This window comes from Rissa tridactyla, chromosome 9 (genome assembly GCF_028500815.1).
Source record: "Rissa tridactyla isolate bRisTri1 chromosome 9, bRisTri1.patW.cur.20221130, whole genome shotgun sequence".
NCBI lineage: Eukaryota > Metazoa > Chordata > Aves > Charadriiformes > Laridae > Rissa > Rissa tridactyla.
In genome coordinates, this window is record NC_071474.1 from 6,673,665 (window position 1) to 6,693,024 (window position 19,360).

Genomic DNA, 19,360 nt, shown 5'->3' on the forward strand with positions numbered 1-19,360 from the left:
GCTAAAAGGCCAGTGCAGTTTAAGGTTACTCCAGGGTCCCAGCAGCCGATGCATCTTCTGTAAATGGCTTGATTGCCGTCTGTGGAGAGGAGTGCTGGGAGAGATTTGCTTGACCGAGGCTATACGTTACAGTCCAATTAGTGTGAAGATCACTACATGAGTCTTTAACTTTATCTAGTAACTGTCGGAATCTCTAATGCTGAGAGCGGAGCGAGGAAGAGGGATGCAGAGCCCACCTGGGCTGCCATAGAGAGATCGCGCAGCTTTCCTGGCTCCCCTCTAACTGTCTTGCAGGCAGCAGAGGGAGCAGTTGGAGGATGGAAATACCCGGTGAGCCGCACTTCTCATCCTAGAGATACTGAGACAAATATCCTCTTTTTTCCTCTTTGCTGCTTTACCAACATATTAGTGTATGGTTTTGATTTTTAAATTTTTTCTTTCTCTTCTTGAGACTGCTCTTCTGAGGTCTGGATTCACTTAACGAAACCCCAGGCAGTGGGCTGAAGTGGATGGGAATCTGCTAGCCCTCGGTCCTCTGGACTACCGGAGAAAGATGGACACATCCAGAAAATGAATGAAACTCTCACAGTGGTCTTCAGAGCCGGTTCCCTTCCCTGGCGCTCTGCCTCCGTCCTATAGCCAGGTCTCTGAACTTGTGTGTTTCATTTAAGTACTCAAAAGTGAGCAAGAGTTAGATTTTCATTGCTCTGTGCAAGAGCTCAGGAGCTCCTGTTTGGCTCACGGTAAAGTCAAGCAAAAATATAATTCCTCAGTGGAAAAGGCCAATTCTAACATATGCACTTTGTAGATCATAGGCTAGATCTAGTAGACAAGTAGTACAAGTAATCTCCTGTGAGCTAGAAATTACTCCCTTTTTGATCTGCAAAGATGAGAATAGGCTGTGATTTATAATTATATGAATGGTCAGCAACTGAAACCATCGCAGTGCAGTCTGGAAGGGAAAGTGGCCTTATAGCCCACATCAAACACATACTGTGCCAATATCAGCACAAAATACACTGGAAAATGGGTCTAAAGTATTTCAGCCCTACAGTTATGCTCACACAATTTGCATAAATATCTCGGGCTCTATATTGTTGTCAATAGTTGTTACCAAAAAAATGATGAAACACCAAGTTCTGCCTTATCAGAGGCATCTGGAACATCTGGAATTAATTTTTGGTTGGTCCGTACCCCAAGTCATTAGGCTGCTTGTTTGCAGTATCTAGGCCTCATGTCTTCCAAAATGTCTTCTAAAAGTAGCTGGAACAACTAGTATTAAACAAGACTATTAAGAAATGTTGAAAAAGTTTGAAAGCTCATGAAAAATAGAATGCAAAGTCCCTGACATTTTTCACATCTCCACCCTTTATTTTTCAGCTAATTTTAATGCTTAATGTCTCCTTTTCTGAGTCAGTCTCCAAACCAGGAAATGAAGAGGCAGCTGCAAAAGTGGGAAAAACATGGGGAGAAAAACTTGTTACTTGACACTATCTCACAGAAGTTCCAAAAATGGTGAACTTTCTCTAACAACTCCACTTCTCATTACAATCTCATTTGACACTGGAGCAATTATGATTAAAACAACAACAACAGAACTACATCAGCATTTCAGCATTTTGGAGATTACATGGCACCATAATATGTTAGACAGCACACCCTTTCTTTAATTTCTTTTTTTTTTTTTTTTTTTGCGGTGTTAAAGGTATTAGTGGCATTAACGCGGTTACGGTATTCGTCAAACTTGTTCTCTCTCTTCTCATTTCTGTGCCCTGCAAAAGCCGTTGTCTTCTCCTTCAGTATCCGGGACGCAGCCGTAGACCTCAACCATTATTTTCAGTCCCGTCTTACCTGCTGGATTCACATACTTAGGATTCCACTCACCACCAGTTTTTCTGCACGGTTCACAACAGATCTTGTATCAATGTGCAGCTTGTGTTTGCACAACTCAAAGATAAGGGAGTCTCGCTCTCTCGGAGGCATTTTAGATTAAATAAAGCTGGTAATGGGATGAGAGCCGAGTCTCTCATCCACTGTTCTTCTAAAGCTTCTTTAAAACGACAGTGAATTGAAACCCCACTTCAACTGGCTCAGGCAGAAGAGCCGTACTGAACAGCAGTTTTTTCCTGTGAGTTGTGGATTACTCAGGGTAGAAGTAATTAACACTTACCTTACGAGAACTTATGAAATTAAATATTCAAGAAGAAATAATACTGCAGAGCATAATTATCCAATAGGGTTCCCCATCACAAAATATCAGATGAATTAAAGGAAAAAAAGTATTTGGGAGAGAGGTAACGGAAAATAATGAGGTGGATATCTTACCTTTCAGGTATATACAAAGTATGGATAAACTCTGTAGTATTCAAATTAACGGCAGGTAACTTCGTGCTATTTGGGTTTCCCGTCATCTACCCCTCATTGCAGCCGTGTGCAGAGAAAATCAACTGCTACAAAAGATAGAAAAAAAACATGTTTCGAAGCAATATAAAATAGTAATTCTAGAGGCCAAGGTAAGCAGGAATGTAAGACTGAAAGAATCTTCCCTGTTTGTAAGGTCCTTTCAGAATTGGTCACAAATGGATTTCTTGCTCCTTTTTGGAATATCCTGAAGCAGCTCGTCTCGGATAGAGGACACTGAAGCTCGGGGTCTTCAGTATGATTGCCTACGTGATAAGCACACAAATAATAATTAAAAAATTGCTCTAATTTAACACCAATTTGTGGCTGCAGCATTTCCAACCTCTCTGCCTTAACAGCTTGGAAGAAACACAAAGGAAAATTCTGCGTGTCAGAAAGTTATGAAACAAAGGCAAAGTGGAGAGGAGATGGAAATATAAAGTCAAAATGAAACCCTCCATCTTTCTGTCAAACTGAAACAATAAATAATAATGGCATCTTGCATTTATATAGTGGTTTTCATCCAGAAAGCCTGGAAAGCTCTTTGGAAACTTTACAAACTACTGTGGAGGAATAGGAATGATTTCATACGCTGATCTATTGAAGGCTCCCACTTCTGTAAACAGTTACAGTCTACAGCAACATTACATCTCAGACTGGGACAGGTAGCGACTGATCCTGAGAGTTATTGGATGGATCTGTGGTTAGTCAGAGCAAATCTTCAAAGTCCTGTGGGAATTTACACTGCTGACAGTTATTGTTTCTCATGATCAGGCACTTGGTAAAGAAATAAAATTACGGATAGATGAAAGAGCTGCTGATCCTAGCCTGTGAAATGTGGCAATAGCAGCCAGAGCTTTACAATTAAAATCCCTAGTAATTCATCAATCGTGGGATGGTAAACATACTCATTTTAAAGAGTCAGATCCCCTCTCCAGCCATTCCTCATTGTTATCATATGGCTGACATCCTTTCTTTCTTATTTTAATCTCTGTGTCTATATAGACAAAGGTGTTTTAAGAGCTAGTTGAAAACAACACAAATGTCCCAGATTTATGTCTCTGCCACATTCAATTGTCAGGCAAAGCACGGAAGAAAAAACAAAGAATGAATAATTAGTAAGCTGAGGAAACTTGATTAAGCTTTCCATTTCTATCATATGTTTCACTTAAAAAAATCACACCAGATACTCAAGAAGTCTGTTGGATATTAAGCGATGGCATAGATTTCCAGATCCTCAATGGAGGAAAATTCTTGCTGATTTTCATGGTCTTTTTTGTTCCAAGAAGGATCACATAATTTTGGCTCCTGAATAATATTTCTATAACTAACAGTCGGCTCAGGAATTCCCTGTGTGGTGAACGTATTTCTCTATCAGCTGGCACGATGTATTCTTGCACTGGAGTACCACGTTTAAAGCATCCATCCAGCACCTCCTAATGGTGGCAGCAAAAGGAAAATGAATGAAAATGAGATAAAAACAGTTCCAGGAACAACAGAATTAAGACATTGCCTTCAGATTTGTGTCTTCGTTTTATTGACCTCTGGCAAGGTATTTTGATGGGATCACATATTACTGGAGGGAATAATCCTCTGCCTTATCCTGAGCACCTATTTTCATTAAACTTCAAGAAATATACTCCTCCTGCCAAATTTGGCTGCGCGTAGGCACAAAGAAAAGAAGTCCTTATTCTGTTTATACATTTTCTTATCTATTTTCTTATCTCCTGAGACTTTTGGCATCAGGCACCTTCCCGTTCTCTGAAGCGGGAGCACCAGCGAATAATCTGGCTGTTGCTGGCCAGGGTACAATGATTGGCCTTGCTGGCAGGAGGGGACGCAGCCCAACCAAACGCTCAGGACTCCCGGCTGTGACTCCTCACCACGTGAAAAGACTTTGCTCATTCCAACAGTGCCTGGGATGCAACCAGAGTTTGACACGGGCAGGTGCTCTTCTTTAACAGCCTCTGTAATCTCCCGGTCAGCATGCAGAATTGGGGCTGGAAAGTTCCCCTGCTCCTTTTCTGTCCCTGTCCATGCTAGTCCATCTGCCCCAAGACCAATATTTGTGATGTCCAGCCAAACTGATACTTCTTAACACTGCCAAGCTCGGTTTCCAGTCCTTTTTTACCCAACGGTCCCTTGGCCCATGTGTTCTGGGCAGATGGGGAAAAGGGAGAGGGAACACGCACCTCCTTAACTAGTGACCAGAGAAATGATTAAACATGATAAAGCTTTAAGTATCAGCCTCTCCTGTAAACACCTGGTAAAACCGCAGCGTAAATACTATGCAGCCCAAGAAAGAAATGTTTGTAAGCTGTTGTTGAACCGAAGGCAGCTCTCCAGACTACAGATAAGATATCGTTGTCTCCTGTGCGGGGGGATTTAGCACCAAATGAAGGTGAGACAGGGACAGCATGTCTGCCCTCATTTAAACTGTTTTCAAAATAAGTATTCTATAAGAATAGGAAATTGTGGAAAGAAATCTTGAGGCTTCTCAATATCAGAGGGGTTTTTTTTAGGCTTTTAGGAATGTATTTCTATGTCCTCTGAGGTTTTCTTGAGTCACAGCAGTCTCTTGAGAGACTGGAAATTTTAAATCAGAGATGTAAATTCAGTCTCTGGACCAGTAATTCCCATTTACATCATGTGACACTGAAGAAAAAGGCTCTCAGCTATATTTTATTACAAACACGAGCTATTTAGCTATCTTGATTGACATCCTAAATTTTTGCACATTAAACAATGGAATCTCTGGCTTCACAAAAGTATCATTCTTCCCAGACAGTAGAAACAGTGTTGAATATTAGGCAAAAAACCTTTTTGCCAAGTCTGTAATTTCAAGGTTGCATTACATTATTTTGAATTTCTCACTGGTGGTGGTACTGGTTTTCCAGGTGGTTACTGGGGAAGCTTAGATAGTTCATTACGCAAAAGCTAGTTTGCTGGTGGAATATAGGTTGATATGTTCAAAGGCACACAGGGTTGCGATAGGACAAACTTTGGTTAAAAGTAATTGAAAGTCGGATGCTTACTTCTTCACGCTTTTGAAAATCTCCTGCTGTTTTTACTTCTTGAACATGAGAAGGAGGTTGGCCAGAGCAGCTATTACGGGCTACTTATAAAAAATGCTTCAGATTGCCAGTGACTGGGAGCACCCAAGAGTTCTTGTCCCACATTTTGCCTGGTAATTAAATAGACCGAGATATAATTTGCGCCCCATATTCTCTGTGTTGAAGGCAGTAGGCTTCTTCATTTTTAGCCTAACTCTTCTGTCACCTTCACCAGTTTTACATTATTTATGTTAACTCCGTGGCCTAGGGGTGGGAGGGAGAGGGGAATTATTCCTAATTTACTGAAAGTGAGAGAAGAATCAGTCACTTCTTTCTTTAAATTTTTGTGGAGGATTGTTAATCAAAGTTAAAACAAATCTGTGTTCCAACGCAGAGGTGGGCGAGGAAATGTGTGCCTAACACATATGCACTTTGGGGCTCCTGCAGAAGGAAACAGAGTTCTGGAAACTGTTGTGAGAAAAACATTAAAGACACCAGACTCGATGCTATGCCGCAGACTGGAAATGAGGCTTCGGACAACATCCAGCTATGTTTGAACCTACTTGAGGAGTTGCATTTTATTCTCCATCCTGGGATGCACAACGTAAATTACCTCCCTTTTTCTTACTTGCCTCACGTTTGAGACGAGCTCGGCTTGGAGTAGGACAATGACTTAAAGTAGGAGCCAGGCAGAGAATACATCAGGTATTCGACCTGCAGGCCTATGAAATGCAGTGTCATCATAACCCAAAGGGCGTATCATTAGTCACTGAAGGAAGGAAGTGCAAGCATGCCTGGAGAAATCAATAGAAGGTCCTTGTCTAGTAACACGAAGAGAACAGCGCCGATGTTTATGTCTTTGCCCTTCACATACTTTGCTCTTCCTTCCTCTCTAGTCACCTTTTCACTTTATCCAGAATTTCATTTTCCTGATTCCTGAGTATGAGCGGACGAACGTCGTAACCAAGAGTCAGGCTGCAATCCAGTCTTTTCTCAGAAAAAATAAAAAAATAAAAAAAATCCATCAGGCCCAGTGTTTCTGTATGGTGGTTATCTGATTTGGCTCCTGCTAACTAAAAACATATGCAACTGGTTATCTCCATCAACACAGTTTAATTCAACTCTGGTCCGTATTAGTGTGTTTTTCTGCAACTGATGTCTCTTAGTGCCATGGGTGAACTGTTACTGTTAAAATCATGTTTAAATATGAAGATCAAACAAATGGTCCAAAGGTTTCTAGCATCTAAAGATTCATTAAGCAATACAAAAATACTTTGCCATGTTTTAATTAAACCTAATAATTCCTCTCCAGAATATCATGCTTTAGACAAATGAGAAACCAGATTAATAGGAGATTTCAGAGTTTTGTCAGAATATGGGATAGTAATTCAAAATCGTCAAGATTCCTTTTATTTTCATAGCCCTGCACTCAACCTGTTCTTCCCCTTTTATGCCTCAGCTTACCCATCCACAAAATGAGCAAAACAGTAGTAATATGCATCCTAGGGAAGCTACAAAGCACCGCTCGTTACTGTCAGGAAAATGCTTTGAAATTATTCAGCTGTATTCATAGCAAAACCCCAACGAATTAACAAAATATGTTCAGGCAACACACATTTGTCGGCTTCTACGAGAAAACTGTGAAGTGTTATGAATAATACGGTTCATTGGTGGCTGTTTGTTCTAACAATCCTGATTTGTACGTTACATGAAGGCAAAGAAATCTTTTCATGCTCAGTTTGACCCTTCCTCGCACTGCCCCTGATTTCTATCCATTCTGGCCCTTGACAGGATTACAAAATATATATCAAGGACAAGAATAACTTTTTAGACTAAGATAACATTTGTATTATTAGCAGAGGTTAGGGTGTGCCTGGGAGGGCAGGAGGTAAATCTGCTGAGCAGTCTAAAAGCTTTATTTATGGCAACGTCCTTTTTAAGAGCAGAGGAAAGAAGGAATATTACTAATAATGTCACAATAATCTCCAACATCCCAAATCAGCCAAGTATGTACATGTACAATCAGCCAGTATGTACATGTGCATGCACGTACATATGCACTCCAGAAAGATGTTTGTCTCGGTATATAAAGCTCAGACCCTGGATCGGTTTTCCAGGTGGAACGAATCAGCCTAAGTCTATGAAACTCCATGGCACAACGTCAGTTTACCCCAGCTGAGGACTGCGACAATGTCTCATTATTTCAACCAGGAAAATCAGAAGCATGTTATACAGTACTGAACACAGTCGCCTCCAATGGGAAGAAGCAAAGTGTCTTCCCTGACAAGTTGAAGAGCTTCTGGCTCTCTAGCCATTTACCTAACGACCCACTTACCAGTGGAAAACTCTGAAATCAGCATTTCCAAGGTCCCAGAGCTTCCTGAAGGAAACCAAGAATCCTCTACGCTGTTCTCAAGAAATTAAAAAAAAACCCAAACAACCAAACAAACCCAAACCACAACAGCGGATACATTTTGAACTTGCTTGTATGATTTAGGAGCAAACACCGTTTTTCCCAGTCTTCGCTTAGTTGAGCACTTAGCCTTGAGTCTGCTGACCAGTTTCGTGAGACTTTTTACAGTTTGTGAGTCTTGTCCCTTTCTAAGAGAGAATCCAGGCTGCTAAGTCATATTCCCTGAAGATTTCCGAGAATATTGCTGCTGCCCTATCACAGCACAAATGGCATGAAACTGTAGAATTGGCTGCTGTTCCCGATTTGGAGCATAAGATTGCACTATAAAGGGGCAAAGGCCAGGTTGCGAAAACAACAAAAGCAAGCAGAACAAAACCTTCCACTGAAACACCTTTAGGAAAGCCTGCCTTCAAGTCCTCGTCACAGTAGGCTTTAAACGACCTGCCCCCACATCTACCAGTTTGGTAGGTGTTGGTCTAGCACCGAAAAGGACTGAACAGCTGAAATTCTAAATATTGCGATGTGGACCCGGCCCCTCTCCTGGGACCTGTCCTCCCAAAGGAGTCCGAATTCATGATCCAGAAAGCTGACCATCTTCCAGATCGAAGGGAATTTGACTATCTCTTTGCTGGCAGCTGAAAAAGCTAAATTAATAAATAAACGAGACATCATTTGGGAAGGTTTTTTTGCATAGTATTTTGTAGCCACATAAAAATATTATAGTGAAATACAACTTTTCTCTCACAACAGAGTGTTTGGGCTGTCTCTGTTAAATATACACTCCAAACACACTGAGAGCTTTGCACGGTGGAAATATAATTTTATTTTGAATAATATTATTTTTCATCGCCCATATGCCACCATGCCTTATTTTTAACATAGTGATGTCACCGTATCAGTGAGATCACTTTGCAGAACATCCTACTGAGCAGTAGAGGTGAACTGGCTTCGTAATAAATAGAAATTCAAACCCTCCTAACAGTATTATATGAATACAAAACAGAGATGCTGTATGACACCTGCAGTACAGGGGCAATGCACTTTTGTGAAAGAAAGTACTTGTGTATCTCACTTAGGAGAAGAAATTCTTTATTCTGATGAATCTTAAGTTTCTTGTGGATATATGAACCATGTATACGTGTCCATTCTGTGGACAGCCAGCCCTTTAAGGATAACAATATCACAACTCTTTTCGTGTTTGGCCATAACATAAAAGACCCTCATGCTGATTGGAAATATGGAGCAAAAGATTCCACGGGCATAACACATATTGCCCACATACAACATATCTCTCACATTTACATGTCAGTTTTATTAATAATTAGATTTTATTACAGTGTTTTAGGCATACTCTAAACACATTAAAAGACGTGGTCTTTGCCCCAAAGTACTTGCAGCTGGAAAGACAAATAGTGAATGAATTAATGGTTAAATCAGGTTGACCCCTGGATTTTTCAGTTTTTCAGCAAGTCTGAAAAATACAAATGTTTTATGGAGATTAAAATGTCTTTTAAGGATATATTTTCAGTATATCAAAAAAGAAAACAAAACCATTTCAAATCAAATGAGAGGTTTCTCTAGATACACACCACACCATGTTCCATGTGGTTTTAGCATATTTTAGTGGTCTGAATCAAAAAACAGGAAAAAAAAAAAAAAGTGGGAACATGCCATCTTGAAAAGATTAATATTGGAATAAGATATTTCTACTTTAAACATAAATATTTGGGTTGGGTTTTGGGCTTGAATGACCAAGCCTAACTGGGACAAATTTTTCAAATGCCTTTTTATGGTTCCCTTTTCAAAAGTTCCTGCTATGACTTCCCCAAACTCTGCAATTGGTGGAAAAAGGGGGAGAACCCCGGAGCCAAGTGATGAGGCTGCTCCGAGATGCATAGTTCAATGTTATTTGTTTGGTTGGGGGCTCTTTCTTTTTCTTTTTCTTTTAATAAACTATCCCCAAAAGCCTATCTACCTAATGAGTATTATCTGCTTAATTTCCTGCAGGCTTCAATGCAGAAGCAGGTCAGTTGGTTTAATTATCAGCTATGGAGACGTGAAGGAACTTGAAATTCAATTGAAATATACAGCGGTTTTTTCCTTGGATTCCTTCGCGTTAACTAAAATACCTGTTCAAAGAACAGATTGACTCAGCTGTGACTTAAAGAAAGGTAAGATTCTGTGGCAGGGAAGTAATAATGCTATTATTGTCCACTGGACAGAGTATATTTGCACGGTGATTAGCGAGGGCTAATATAGTGAAATGCTATACGCAGAGAAACGGGCGGGAATTTACCTTCTGACTATCAAATCTCTTTGGTTTTAAAATGTAGTCCTACTCCCTCTATCTACATCACGCTGTCGATTAAGCGCCAGACAGACCCAGGGATGCCTTATGAATTTTGGAATCTTAAATCCATACGATACTATTCAGACAACGGACTCTCCATCGCTGTGACAGAAAGGCACGCAACACTTACTCCGGTGATTGGATCCCTCTCTGGGAGTGTTTTGGCACAGGAGGGAAATGCTTTTTCTTTTAAAATAGGCTTTTTCTGTGTCCTAGATAAAGTGTGAGGAAGGCTAAATAAGCAATAGTAGGTTGCCATGCCTTCCAAGTTCACGTCTTTTCCTTTTTTTTCCCCCTTTTTTTTCTTTATAATTCTAAGAGTTATTATCGGCAAGTCTTTATTCGGAGATAGGCATGTAGAGGGAGCATTCATAAGCAAGGAAATCCAATTAATTTTGTTAGAAATCCAATAGTCTCTCGGTGAACACAGACTTTCACCACAAATCTGCAAGTTTATGGAGCCGTTAAGGCACTTGGAGCATCCGCACAGCTGAAAGACGGAGCTTGGGCTCAGTATGGGTAGAGTGATATCTGTAATATCCCATAGAAATCCATTGAGAACACTTAGGAAAGCACAATATCCTTTAAATGTAACCTTGATAATGAAAGGAAAGGGCTCCTGTTCCTAAATAAAAAACAACAAGCCCCGACAGGTCAGAATTGATACCGGCATTTGCTGCTGCCTGAAACTCCTGCCGTGCACTGAATGCTGCAAAAGTGTCTATTATTTTTAACTGTTGGGTTATTGTCCATCTTTAAGGATGGGGAAATTTTAGGAGCGACAATTAATAATAATAATAATCTAAAAAAAAAAAAATGTTTAGTGTTATTGCAGACCTCTAGATAAAATACCTAAGGGGCAGGGGTGAGCGAACAAAGGAAGCCGAAAGAAAAAAGCAGATATCTGAGGCTCGTTTTGGAGAGAGCAGCTTAGAAACCCCTGAACTGAGGGTTCTTTATATATAGCACCACATTGAGTGACAAAATGGTAGCTGTCATAATGTGCCAGTTAACATGTCCAATATGAGCCGATCGTTTAGTGTCCCCTGGGATCAGAAGACAGAAACATGACAAAGAACAAAGAACTCGGATCAATAATGCTTGGGGAAATAAGACAGAGAAGGTTATTTACTCTGCATTGATCCGTTGCTGCAGTCGCGTAAACTTGGCCTGTTTTTCTTTTGTTAACCTTTAAGCTTGAGTATACTCACAAGCAACTAGGGAGCCAACTAACAGGTGTAGATTAAGGATCGAAGGAGGTCATCGTACCTCTGTCACCACTAGGCACCCATGTAACAACATCCCTGAAGAAATTTAAACATCAATAGCTATAATAAGGGCAAATTTATCAAGCTTGGCCTACTTTTGCTGGGAGCCTGGCTGTGTCCAGTCAGTTTGCCCTTGCTAAAGCTCAATTGATTTGGACATTCTTTTACTAGAGTTGATTATCAATTGTGACACAACAAATTTGTTAGCTTCCAAGCACTGGAGTTGTTGTTGCCATTGGAGCCTCTGAAGTGAAAACACCTGGCCGTGCTCAAGTTTTACTCTTGCTGAGGAAAAGAAAAAAAAAAAAGAAAGAAAGAAAGAAAAGGAAAGGCAAATAAAGGGGAAGAAGAAGACAAAAGCAGAGAAGCCCATTGGTGATCTCTACATAGATGCTGGTTGCGTTGGAGATACCTGTACTGTGCAGCTGGAACATCTGGATTGCCATTTTTTGAAAATTAGGAGCATGAGGAAATATTAACTTGAAGGAAACTGTTTTCAGCAGGAAAAGTCCCAACAGCTGCTAGCTATTCATTTTTTATGTTTTATGATTTGTCACCTAAGTCATATGGAATCATTCCTGTTCTCTGTGTGGATGACAGACTTCTGAAACCAAGAAGTAATGAATACCGTATGATGGGCAGCAATATTCTTTAAGCATGACTATTCAAAAGAAATAATCATTCTTGCTGAACTCCACAGAACTTGTTAAATGTGCAAATCCATTCACTGATGCTCAGGAGCTGTAGTCAATTAGACTAAGTGGACATTTTGTGTAGAAACATGATGGGATGGAATTTGTTTGCTTTAAATACTGACCCTGTTTTTTTCAGTTTAATAGTAAATGTTTCATGTTATGCCAACAGTATTAGCAGAACATTAAAAATGTAATTCTGGAAATATTTATCTTATTTAGTTTACTTCAAAACCAAAAGGATTATTTAGCATCATTATCGTAGCTTTTCTATTTTTCTGGATCAAAGTATATGCCGCTCATCGTGCTATAAAACATTTTGACTTGTGTATCAGTCAATAGGATAAAACAATCAAACAATATCAAAACGGAAGATCTTTACTTAAAAATTGAAATTTGCTTTTAAATATTCTGAAAAGAAAAAGTTAATATCATACGGTAGTCTTTCTAAAACCGACATTTTATCCAGAATTTTGAGATTAAAGCAGGGGCCAAACTGAAGCATTTCCTTTGAGATGAATATTCTGGCTTTTGATTGACACATTAAAATACCTGTGCAGGACGAACACCCACATCTCTGAAGTGCAGGGGCACAAAATCAGTTCACCACAGATGCAGGCACTTGTAAATGAGTTGCATTTGTTTTTTGGCTGGTCAGCTACACACAGCCATAGCGAGCACCCATTGCTAGCTGATAGTTTAGGTGAATAAATTTACGGACACGGCTCTACTCCTCATTTACTGTAGTACTTTTGCTCACTGCTGGCACTCAGGCAGGCAAAGCTGTGGCTCGGCTCAGTGTTTTGCAATGGATTTTAGAAAGTAACCCCTTATATTACACTTCCTATTGCAGCTTGATTTCATATGGCAGACAGAGATGTGGTTGCTTGGGCTATCCTTTGTCCTATTAATATGGCAATCAGACAACTTTGAATTTAATTCAAAAAAAGTTGCATCTTTATTTTTGATTATCTATAATTATGAGGCACAAACAAGGAACCTACTGGCAAAGGAAATCAGATCCTACTTCCCTCTTAGAGATGGGAATCTGTTGTTTGTATCTCTTGGCATGCAAAGATTCAGCTTGTGACCCTTGCCCCATCACCCGTAAAAGTGTCACCACACTTTTTGAGAGCATTTAAGGCATTTAAGAGCATGGGAGGGAGAAGGCAGCAGCTTTTAGGGCATCAGCAATGACAGTAATGTGCACTGGAACCGTCTACACAAGCAGAGTGCATTGAAGCAGTTGTATTAGATCAATCTGTGCCAGAAGAGAAGTCACTGACAGTTTATTTCTGTGTTGGAGAATGAGCTGCAAAGTGCACAGTCCTCATTAGGATAAATGGAGAATAGCTCAGTTTGGTCCTCACCAAAACTTTCTACAGGGCAATGGCTATTCAGAGCTCTATGTGAAATGAGTTAAGGCTCTCTTAGCCCTGCCAGTATGATAAAAAACTGCACCCCGGTTAGCAATAATCAGCATCCTTGGCTGAGAGTCTATGGATTGAGTGAGCATGGAGAATGAATTACCCTCTTTCCACTAGATGTGGTCCCTCTAGGTCAGGGCTCAGGTGAGAGGAAAGAAGTGTTATGGAGCTGCTTTGATTTACAGCTGAGGACCTGGTCTTAATGGCTCCACGGGACTTTGAAGGTGCTTATCTGCACTCGGAGCTTGGGGAGCAGATCTGCCTTACAGTGGCAGAGACACAGCCCATCTCATGGAAATGCCAAAGGGGCTGGAGACTGCTCTTTGCTCTGTCCCTGCCCCATGGACTCTCTGGGGAGGGTGGGATCACGGCACAGGACCTTGTTCCCCTCCCAGGGACATTGCAACCACGTGCGGTCCTCAAATTGCAGCTCTGCAGTTTCCAAACCCCGACAGAGGACTGTGTGAGATGGGTTTGGGGAAGGAGGTCCGGAGACCAAACTGGGGTTGAATCATTCCCCAGCGCTAAGTAGGGCAAAACTGGGGCTGCTCTAAGGAAACTGCCTTAGTGCTTGCCTCTGTGGTGGGCTGCTCCGAAGTATGGGGGAGACAATGAGCGGAGCTGGAGAGGATGTGGGACCAGGCCTTCCTCTAGCCAAAGAGAAAAAGCTCATTAAAAAAACAGCATGAAGAGGCACTGAAGGAGAAAATAGAAGAAAAAGGAAAGGAGAGAAGGAACGGCACGCAAGCAACACTCTATATGCCGAAAGGCATATGCGATAAGACTCCAATTCACCTTTCAAAAGCACTTAAACCTGAGCGTTAGCATAGGCAAAACGAGCCTCTCAAACCCAGTTGTGGAGCCAAAAACGCGAAGCACATGACGGTGCATTAAGACACCACATTTCCTGGTTGCATGCTTATGCTAGCATGCCTTCCTCACCCAGAGGCCTTGTCCACCCTGACCTGTTCCCTTGTAATGGCCAGTTGGCCGCTTGGCTCCTCTCCCAGTAGCCGGCGCTCTCCAAGCGTGACATCGATCATCGCTGTAGTAAGGAAGATGGCACTTACCTGATGGGGTAGGCGGAAGCTCCCTCTCTTACCATATGCTGGGAATTGTCAGTGGCTGCTTGAAGCCAAGGCTGGCTTTTTCTCCTGCCAGGAAACAGGCCTTTTCCAGAGCCTGCCAAAAAAGAAGGAAAAAAAAAAAAAAAAGAAGAAGAAGGGAAAAAAAATAAAAAGTTTTCACATATTACGTTTCACACTGAGCAGTTTTATAGCAGGCTGGGCAGCACCGGGAATTATGGATCACAGTTTCCTTTGGCGCTGGGGACAGACAGTGAAATAAGAGGCACTACAATGGGTAAAGCAAAAAAAAAAAAAAAAAAAAGAGGAAAGACAAAAGAAAGTGTTTATATTGATTCTCTCCAGAAATACAAGATCTGCCACAGCCAAGCAGCAGACTACTGAGTCATTAAAACCAGCATCCTGACTCCAGGGGTGCTTCAGAGGAAGAGGAGGGGAGGAGGAACACTGCCAACTGTTCCGTGTCCTTTGGAGAGAATCACCTTCCCAATCCTGGCCTGACCGCGTCCGGGCACACAGCTCTTGACTGCTCAGTAACCTTTCTCAGCTCCAAAGACCCATCCCATTTCCCTTTTCACTTTCCAGGTTGGAAGAGGCCTGGTGTCCGTGTGTGTTCGCATCACTGCCCCAGACACACTGACGGTGGGACCAGTCTCCTGGTCCCTTTTGGCCCTGCGCTGTGGATTAGAGCCAGCACAGAAAACAGAGGCGTTGATTCTCTATAACGGAGGCCTGAGAATTGGATTTGCCCAGGGAAATGTTGGAAAGTGCTCCCAGTAGGGTGACTCGGATAAGCATGGCTGCGACATCTCACACCACAGCATGGATTTCGTTTCCTGCAGATGCCGTCACTAACGCTGTGATAATCCCCAAAATATCTGTCCCTCAAATGCTGAGACAATCCCCAACCTTTGAGGAAAAAGCAGTTTGGTCCGAAAGCTTTGATATACTCCTGCTGGTAGTGGGCAAACCTCAGTCCAAAAAAGGAAGACCAGTGTCTCTGTAAAGCATCTAGAAATGGAAAAAAAAAGGACTGGGGAAAAGCAAGGAAGTGTTCTCTTCCTGCATCTGGTGGTGCAAACACTGATGCTACATCAGAAGAAATGTTTTTTTGAAACAGATCCCCTCCTCCTCTAGATAAATATCCTTTCTTTCCTCCTTTTTTACCATGTTTTTACAGAAATGAGAGAAAAAAAAAGCAAAAAAAACCCCTGCCATCCAGACAGTGAAGAGATCTCCTTTGAATCACAAATCACAAAAAAGTTATTTTCTTTCAGTGAGGGGGTGGAGTTGAGATGTTAGAAATCCAGGCCAAGGGATTACTTCACATTTCTTCTAAGGAATGAAACCTTTAAAAAAAAAAAAAAAAAAAAAAAAAGGGTCTATTTTGCATTACTCAGCAGTTCTTTTTTCTTATCCTTTTTCTATGGGAAGTTGTTGGGTGTTTTCCCCTAATAAAGTGTTTATTACGCAGCCCTGCACACTCGCACATCCACACGTGCGCGCACAAACGCAGGGCTCTCTTGAAAGAGAAAATCAGGCTGGCGCTGCAAAAGTGCAGAGAAGATCTTTCGCTAAAATGATCTCAAGGTCAGTTTTGGGGGTCTTTAGGTTTCTATATTCAATCCAACCACGTTTCATGTCTCTGCTTTGCTTGCTTAACTTACAAGAAACTTGGGCACAATTTTGCTTGTGTTGGCAGTTTTTAGGTGTGGATTCATGCAGGCTATTTACAAGATGCCAAGGGATGTCAAATCCTGAACATGTGTTTTTGTCCTACAGTCATTCTCTGACAGCAGAAATAGTCTGCAGCTTATCAGATCCATTTGCTGATATTTAACATCTTTTTTTCCCGACAAAGGTTTGGGGTGAGATGAATTTTAATGTTTCTCTGCGCTGAAGCTGACAAAAAAAAAAAAAAAATATCTTTATGCATCTAAGTTAGAAAGTGGAGCTTTAAAGAAAAAAAAAAAAAGAAGCCAACTCCCTTATTTACAGCATTTTTACTTTTCCTACACAGACGCTATTCTGCTTGGGTTTTTTAAACACTCAAGGTATTTGTTAAACATTTTACTCAATCAAGAGGTGCAGCCACATAGTCATAGATTGAGACACGTATTTTAAGGGAAAGCAACACATTTTAATGTATATTCCTGGTATAACTGACAACACACCAAAAAGTCTGGTTATATTTTTTCATGGGATTATATTTAAATAAAATCGAGCAAGATACAAAATCACATTTTCTCCCTTTTTAACATTGTTCTTGTAATAATAACACAAGAAAGCAAAATAATTTTTTAAATGTAAATATTTTGGTAAAATTATCAAGTAGAAATAACACTCTCTGAGCCCATAATTCCCAGACAATTTTAGCAAATGGTGAACTCCCCAAATTAAGGGTTTTATAAAAATATATATGTTCGAAAAGAGGATGGAAACTTAGATAAGCATTGCTATAGATATAGAAGGAGAGGTAGTAATTTTGGAGGTTATTTACATATTATGAGTACACATACAACAAGTGAGTTTACTTTTTCAGGCAAAAATTGCTAACAAAAAGGGGGACATTATCCAGGAATCCGAGTCATAATAAATATTTGAACTATGTCTGCTATGGGGGAAACCATTTAAATTCGCAGTGCCATTATACATATGTTTTCATATCACAGCAGATTTGTCGCCCCTGGTTTCTGCAGACATCATTCTGTTTAGAGCTATTCTTCTCCGCTAACCACCTTCACGTTCTCCGTTTCAGCACACCCTATATGTTAAAACATGCCCGGCACTGTAACCTTATGCCTAGAGGTACTACTCAGACGAAAAAACTGCCTGATATTTTTTTTCTGGCAGTGAACGGAGGAAGCTAATCTGGAAGTCTGAATGCTCCGTGTCTTCTCCAAAATTATCCAGACTGCTTTTGTTTGCAGAAGTCAGATTGTGCAAGCTGCTGGTGTGTGGCTTGTCCCGGTAAGTTAAGAAGAACAATCTACTTGAGAGGTTTCCAATTATTCTTACTTCTGGTCAGGTTAGATATACAATTAGATTGGATCCCTGACAGGTTTTTGGCTTCTCCAGTTTCAGACCAAGCCTTTATTAGTCCAAGCGCATGCAGATGGAAATGATTTATTTTCTGTTAGCTGTTACACGTATTTGATTGTCAACAAAATCTTGCTCAGCTTTCAGCAAGGTTTGGAGTCGGCCTTTGCCTCTGAGGCGGGGTGTCCACCTCAGCCAGATGAGTTCGGTCTGGCAGAGGCAGCTCAGCTGATCGAAACTCGCGGAACTTAGAATCAAATAGTCCGTCCAGACCTCAGAAACTAAACATTTCACAGGAAAGGGACGTATGGGCAGAGGTGACTCCTGGGATCCTTCCTGCCTGCGGTTTCCTCTTCTGCCGCTGTGCCGCCAGCTCTTCTCAATCTATTGCTGTTCCACTGGGCCTTGTCCTTTACTTTGTTGGCAAATAAGGTAAATGACCCCTATTCTGGCTGCCCATATGCTGCTAACATCATTGGTTTTGTTTCAGCAAACTGCATGAGGATGGTATAGACAGATGCCAAAAAAGGGGGCCCCCATAAGCCCAACAGGCCCTGCTGTGAATCACCAAAGCGCCGGGGTGAGTGGCAGCCGGCATCTCCTTAGTTATTGAAGAGAGCAGCTGTGTCATGTTCGGTTAGTTTACATCATAATCTAAATCAACCATGAAGGATGAAGATGCGTAGAAGGAAAGGGGAAAAAAAAAAAAAAACAAACCCAACCCAAACCCAAAATCTAAAACCACAACAATAAACTGAAGGGATGTGTTCAAACAAACTCCCGTACAAGCTGCGTCTGGGTTTCGTCCTAACTAAACAGAGCGATTGCAAGGGAAGGGGCGGCTCCGTTGCCAATTCCTTACAAAGCGTCTGCATAACCTGAGAGAGAGAGGGGAGCTTTGTCCTCTACCCGCAGATGTTCGTACTCTTACTCTTTCCCCTCTGCTTCCACGTCCTTGTCTTCCTCCTGTGGCCCCGACAATTCATTAGTTCTCACCTCGGACTGGAAGCAGGTCCGGGGAGAACAGGCAAGTTCGTTACAGTTTGGCACATGGAGTGTGTTAATTGTGATACAGCTAAAGGCTGCTACTGCAGATTAAAAAAAAAAAAAAGGACTGTGACATCTGTCTCCAAATGAGGGGCAGCTTTGGCTGTAAGAACTTGCCTGGTTCTGAAGAAGTCCATTTTTGACAAAAGTATGATAAAATGTGAAACAGCTTTATTTCTTGTATGTAAGGGGTTACATTTTTTTAATATTTTCTTTTGTTTTATTTTATTTTCTCCAGGTGAAGTTGTGGTCGGATGGAGAAAAAAAAAGGGGCAGAGGAAAGGGCTATAAAAGGATGGCTTTGAGCCATGAGAATCATTTTGTCTGAGGTCATGGAGGCTAAGGTGCTCTTACACCTCTTTCCTCTTTGTGCTTATGCTATGTGCTTAGCTCAGATGCAGATATTTAGGTGTTAGGGAGTATGGTTTATATGCTGCAATAGAAATTCAACTGAAAAGATTGGGGCATTGTTTCTCTTTTACACAGTCCTGTATTTTGAGGATTAGAACATTTTAGCACGACAACTGCGAGGTTTTGGAGCAAACTTCTGACAGCACTGGTAGGAAAAATGTACCTAATGAGCTTT